Genomic DNA, 6,746 nt, shown 5'->3' on the forward strand with positions numbered 1-6,746 from the left:
GGGGGTGGGGGGTGGGCTTTAAAGGCAGGCCAACGCTGTGGGAATTCACTCTTCTCTAGACATACCAGCTCCCCTCCCCATCCCCACCCCTTGTCACCAACCCCCAACATTGGGGCCATTCACTGGGGCCTTCAGCAGCTGCCCTCCCCTCCCTCATCTCACCCAGCTCCCTCCCTGGAAAGGGCCCAAGAGGAGGACCCAGCTGTAACTCCAGATGTGGACAGTGCTCTGGGGGAGGGGCTGGGGGCTGGGGAGAGCTTGACTCCCAGCCTCTTGCATCATCTTCAGATGATGAAACCAACTCCTTGACATTGGCAAGCGTCTGGGTTAGGGTCTGAGGATGCGGCTACTGGCGCTGCCCTCCTCCTCTCTCGCTTCCCCCTCACCTCCTCTGAGAACTGCTGGTCCAGAAGCCCCATCCCTGTGAAGGTCGGGCCCAAACTAAAGACCATTTTGAGAGCAAATCAACCCTTCCCCCACCCTCCTGATATCTAACTGTGCCCACAGGGCAGGGAGGAGTGTGTGTGTGTGTGTGTGTGTGTGTGTGTGTGTGTGTGTGTGTGTATGTTGGGATGGGGAGGGTGTCCTGGTGGGATCCTGCATCATGTCAACATTTGTGCCCAGGGGAACTTAGGAACTGAGCCCTCTTCTCCCCTGCGGGTCACCCCTCTGCAGCAGGAGGCCAGCAGAAAGTTGAGGACTCACACACACACCCATTCCACAAACCATCCCCCAAAAACCAGGCACTTGGCGCCGTATTCTGACTTTGTCTTACTAACCTTGGGAACTAGGCAGGTGAAGAGCAAGGTCTCACTCAGCACAGAAACAACAAACATACCATTTGAACCCATGGGTCTAAGTCCCTGCTCCCCCTGCCATCCCCCCAAAATTGCCCTAGAAGGGAGTCAGGCAGACCCAACTTCTCCTGGAGGCCCTCTAGGATGACCCTGCTGTGTTTAGCAAGCTCTGTTCCCTCCTACCTCCCTGGGCAACTCTGGTTTCCTGCCTGCAGGAGGGCTGCTCTGTCTTCTGACAGTGGGTGACTCTTGAGACAGACACCCACAGTGCTGGGAAATGCCAAAGCCACCTCTTTGCAGTCTTCCGGGTGAGAGGGGGAGCCACCAGGAGGCACAGGGGCAGCAAACTCAGGTCTAGAGGGCCTGACCCACCAAACCCTGAAACATCTTCCCAGGCCACACTGAGCAGCAGGGCTATCTAGTGTCCAAACCCTGACCTCTGGTGTGGAAGGAACCCGCACAGAGGTTAGATGGGGATCCTGGTGGTGGGAAAGAGCTTGGGGAGATTTAGGTAAGACCTAGGGCAATCCCTACCCACTTCAGGTCTCTGTCCAGCTTCAACAGAGCCAGGGCTTCTGCTCGGTCACTTCCCACCCTCCTCTCTCACACCCCACCCTGCCCCCTCCCAGCTGCCCTTCCTCTTCCTGTCCCTCCTTCCCTGCCCCAGAAGTTTCCCAGGATCAGTTGCCTAATCTGCATGTCTCTCCCCACCCCCCAACTCTTTCCTCTTTGCCTGACAGAAGCTGGCACACACACACACACACACACACACACACACACACACTCCCAGGTGGGTTGGCCCTGAACCCCCTGATTGGACTGGAGCTCTAATCCTGTCCAGAGATGAAGCCCTTCCCCCAGGCAGCTCCATCATGTCTAGTGACAGGCAGGCGCTGTGGGCGGCTGGGCAGATGGAAACCTGGGGGAGGTGGGGGGGGGCCCTCCTCAAGGCAGGAAGCTCCCACGCTACTGTAGTTAAAATACCCCAGCAGCAACTCAGGCAGCCATCTGGTCCATATTGCAGAGGCAAGGCCCAGCTCTGCACAGCACCCCTCCGGGAAGAAACGGCTGAAAAGATACCTGTTGTTAGCTGCTTGTGGATTTAATTCCGACTCACACGTGTCCAGCCCCTGGGGCGGACTGGAACTCCTCCACGGGGCTTTGAAGGCTGTGATGTTTTTGAAGAGGATTGCCAGGCTTGTCTTCCGAGGACCCTCGGGCTGAGTTGCAGCACTTAACTCTTGACACCCGCCTCCACCTCAGCCCCGTTGGGCTTGAGGCTATGAATCTGAGAGGGGGCAGAAAGGCTCTGGGCAGTTCCACTTTGTCCCGTGGGGCTGCAGAGTTACAATCAGCTCTACAGTGGAACCCAACACCTCTAGGAGGCCTTGTAAAGAAGCCCTGGTGGCGCAGCAGTTAAGCACGTGGTTGCTCCTTCTATTGGACTCCCGCAGTGGCTCCTCAGACGCTGTGCTTGGTTCCCGGAGGAAACAGGCACCCTGACAGTGGGCATGCTTAAAGAAGACAGTTCAGAAAACCCTGTGGGCACCCCCTACTCTGTCACGCAGGTTGCTATGAGTTGAAGTTGAGTTGACAGCAACTCATAGTCACCCGAAAAGACCGAGTAGACCTGCTCTTTGGGTTTCAGAGACTGTGAAGCTTCATGGGAGCAGACAGCCTCGTCTGTCTCCCTTGGCGTAGCTAGTGGGTTCAAACTGCTGACCTTGGGGTGAGCAGCCCAGAGCATGACCACGTGCCACCAGGGTTCCTAAGGTAACCTTTAGGTCCTCCAAAGGTGGCCTGAACGTGAACCCTGTTCCCGTGTACCTTCCTTAGGGTTAGCACTAAACTCAAAGCAGACCCACTGCCTTCGAGCAAATTCATAGCAACTAGGTGTTAGCATTTACAAAAAACAAACGCTCTGAGCACTCTGGAGGTGGAAGGCCCAGAACCTGGGTCTCTAGTCCTAATCCTTAGCCCTACCCCAGGAGCTGTGCTTGGTTCCCTGAGGAAACAGGCACCCTCGGTTCTGCTCACAGATGGTCCAGCTGCACCCTCTGATGCCCACCTGGAGAGAGAGCCCCATTTTGTCTACCAGCAGGAGCTCGGAGTCCCCAAGAGGGCCTGCTGGGGTGCAGACTCAGGGGATCTTAACTTAGAGGCAGGCTTCGTCTGACTTCCCTTGTTCCAGGAGGAGACAGACTTGCCACAGAGGAAACCAGAGTTTGTTATGAGTAGCAAGGGAGGGAGGGAACTGTTGTGGATTATACATATCCCATCAGTCTTGAAAAAAGCTATTTTTAGTTTCAAATGCTAATGAGGGCTTAATTAATATTCCTTATCACCTCACACCTGGGATCTGTCTTCAGCAGTATTAGGGCCAAAGGCAAGTGCAAGAGTGGATGACTCTCCATGTCCCAGAAGGTTAGAGTTGGAAAGAGCCCGGAGATCAACTAGTCCAGTCCCTCAGTTTTCAGGTGAAGACACTGAGGCTTTGTGCAGGCCAAGGGACCCATTCGAGGTCGTACAATCAGCTTGGGCTAAACAGCGACTGAAAGCATGGTCCCCACATGTCCAGGACGGGGCAGTGTCCACAGCAGGCCAGAGGACGAGGACCCAAAGACCATGCTCTGGCTCAATGTCAGGCTGTTGATGAGTTTATGATGTGAGCAAGAGCAAGGTCTGAACAAAATCATGAAAAGCCCAGAAGCAGAAGTGTGGTCTCCTGAGTCACAGAGTTCTGAGTTCAAATCCCAGCTCTGTCTCTGACTCGCTCTGTAATACTATGCAAATGATGTCTCCGTGTCAAGTGTCAGTTCCCTGCTGTCAGAAATGAGGAGGATCATACCGACCTCACCACAAAGCTATGATGAGGTTGAAATGAGGTCACCTGTGTCAAGCACCCAGCACAGCACCCAGTACGAGGTGGGTGCCTCAGAGATGTTCATTCCCTTCACGTTTCCCTTGGGTCCTCTACCCCTCGATGGGGTCCCTGCACTGCAATGGCACAGAACACGTGTGCACACGCGCACGGCATAGAGAAGTCCACTGAGGCTAGGAAGTCTTGGGGAAGACCCTGCATGGGACCAGGAGGTAGGGGAGGAGGCTTGCCTGGTCCAAGTGGCCAGTGTCAGACGCAGGGGAGTGGGACGAGGCCGATTTCTGCAGAGGGGGGCATCCTCTGCTGGCCAGGTGTTTGCGGGGGGCTGGAGAGGGCCTTGGCGTGCCGGACCCCTGGTGAACACAAACACTGCTGGTCCAACCTCACTGAAAGAGTCTAACGTTTATTAAACTCACCCTCATTCTAGAAGATGCACTCACACTGTCAAAGGTTTTTATACATGAGTTCTCACAGCACTCCGTGAGGTAAGACCCGTGATTCTGCCCATTTTTCAGAAGAGGAAGTGAGCTCATGGCCCACGGCTAGGCTGATAGTCATGCGTGCGGTTCCCCAATAAGTCCAGCTTGCTGCCTCTGGCACAAGGTAGGACTGTAATGCCCTCACTTGTCTTTGTTGTTGGGGTTGGGCCACGTGACAAACCTTGACCCATGAAATGAGAGCAGAGCTGTTAGTGATAGCCATGTGACTCACAATGACTGATGAAACATGGGCAAAGCGGACTAGTGTCGTCTCGGGGAGGAATCTTCCAGACCCCATGGGTAACGCATTGCGGAGCCCGCAGAGGCAGTGGGTCCGTGCAGACGTGCAATGTGCTTAAGATTCACAGCCTTGGGGACCCTGCGGGGACCGTTCTAATCTGTCCTCTGGGCCGATAGGAATCCAAATCGACTCCACGATGGGGCTCTTATAGTTTGGGTTCGGATTTGGTTTTGGACAATTAGCTGCTTTCTCTTCCCTCTGCTTTTGGGATTGCTTTGAGATGAAGGGTCTGTCTACTGGGTCCTGGAATGACTGAGATTTGTGGAGCCTTTGGCATCTGACCCACTCATGTTGTTCCGGGACAGAGCATGAGAACTAAACATGTATTATATCTGCCCCACCCTTCCCACCCTCGAAACCAAACTCACTGCCATCGAGTCAATACTGACTCACAGCAACCCTGGACGACGGGAGAACTGCCCCTGGGAGTTTCCGAGACTCCAACTTTGTGTGTGTGTCTTAAATAACAATTTTATTGTTTTTTAGCGGTATTAATATTTTAAAACTCTTTCTCTTTTAAAATAGTTTATTTTATTGTTTTTGAGATCATATCCAGTAAAGCATGCACCAATTCAATAATTTTTACATGTGCAATAGTGACATTAATGATACTTATTCAATTTGCAAATATTTCCATTCTGCATTTATTTTTTTAATTAAATCATTTTATTGGGGGCTTGTACAACCCTTATCACAACCCACACATCCATCCATTGTGTCAAGCGCTTTTGTACATTTGTTTCCCTCATCATTCTCAAAACATTTGCTTTCTACTTGAGCCCCTGGTATTCGCTCCTCAATTTTTTTCCCTCCCTCCCGCTACCCCCTCCCCCATGATCCCCTGATAATTTATAAATTATTATTATTTTGTCATATCTTACATCGACATCTCCGTTCACCCATTTCTTTCCTGTCTGTCCCCCAGGGAGGAGGTTATATGTAGATCCTTGTAATCTGTTTCCCTTGTAATCACCTTCCCTCCACCCTCCCGGTATCACCACTCTCACTACTGGTCCTGTAGGGATCATCTGCCCTGGATTCCCTGTGTTTCCAGTTCCTATCTGTACCAGTGTACATCCTCCGGTCCAGCCAGATTTGTAAAGAGTTAGAGTCAACATGAGACTAGCTCTTTATGGGGGTAGAAAGCCCTGTCTTTCTCCCTTGGAGCTGCTGGTGGTTTTGAACTTCCAACTCTTCAGTTTGAAGTCCCAGGCGTAACCACTACACCACCAGGGCGCCATATGCTGGAGAACTATTCAGCAATTAAAAAAAAATGGGTTCTTGATATTGATACCACATAGAAGAATCCCAAAAGAATTATGCTGAATGAAAGGCAGGCAAAAGAGGGTGCCAATTTTTGTTCTCAGTGAAATGTTCATTGAAGCTTACGACAAGGAGAACCTGTTCTGCACTTGACTGTGGTGATGACTGCATGGCTCCTATGTGATTGATTAGGTTGCATGACGTGCCAAGTATACACCCATAAGACTTTTTGATTTTCTACATTGGAAAAGATTTTATTTTACGAGTCTTATTTAATGTTAATACATTTTACTAAAGGAGTTTTACATCTCTTTCCTTTGCCATCCACCAGCTACAATTGAGTTCCGCCAAATCTTGTACAAGCTAATCTTCAAGAGAACCCCTTTCAAAGGAACCCACGCTAAGCTCACTGCCATTGGTCAGACTGTCCAGTAGGCATTCATTTCAGGCCTTGAAAAATTAGCCGGGCAACAAAACTGTACTGAGTATAATGATAAAGCTGGTGGACAACATGCATCTCCAATATCTCTGTTAGTGTAGGTCTCGGCAACTGATCTACCCAGGTGGTTGTATGCTTGCAAGGTAGCAAAAGGACAAACACCTCCAGGGAAATATTTTATGGTCCTGCCCACCGCAACCCACACACTGCCTTCTAAAAGCCTTGGTGATGACCACTAAGACCTTTTGAAAGTCAGCAGGCACTTGCCTGGGAGGGGTGGAAGGATGACAGAGCATCCCTCGGAAACATTTTGGGGTGGTGGCCAGGTCTGCTCCCGTGAGGTGGTGATGGGTGCATGTTTGCTAAAACTGACCAAATTGTCCAGGAGGGAGATGAGGCAGTCTGCTTCCCTGGAGCTGGCACCCTTGGGTACACGATGGGGCAGGTCCATGCCGTTCCACAGGGCTGCTGTGAGATGGCGTCCACTCAACAGCCAGGAGCATGGGAACCTTTCATGTACGTGCACTTTATTGTGAAAGGGAGTCACGTCCTCCGGCTTTAACACGTGTAGAGCAAGGCTGGTCCC

At 51.7% G+C, this 6,746-nt stretch overlaps 1 non-coding gene across 1 annotated transcript; it reads right to left on the reverse strand.

The window, feature by feature from the left end:
- Positions 1–6,272: 6,272 nt before the first annotated feature.
- Positions 6,273–6,395, reverse strand: LOC115872480. The gene has a single exon (XR_004047878.1). It is a non-coding gene; the product is annotated as a small nucleolar RNA SNORA32 (small nucleolar RNA).
- Between the last annotated feature and the right edge of the window lie 351 nt (positions 6,396–6,746).

The sequence above is a fragment of the Echinops telfairi genome, unplaced genomic scaffold, assembly GCF_000313985.2.
Source record: "Echinops telfairi isolate 266 unplaced genomic scaffold, ASM31398v2 ScPeMD7_7424;HRSCAF=8462, whole genome shotgun sequence".
In the NCBI taxonomy this organism is placed as follows: domain Eukaryota; kingdom Metazoa; phylum Chordata; class Mammalia; order Afrosoricida; family Tenrecidae; genus Echinops; species Echinops telfairi.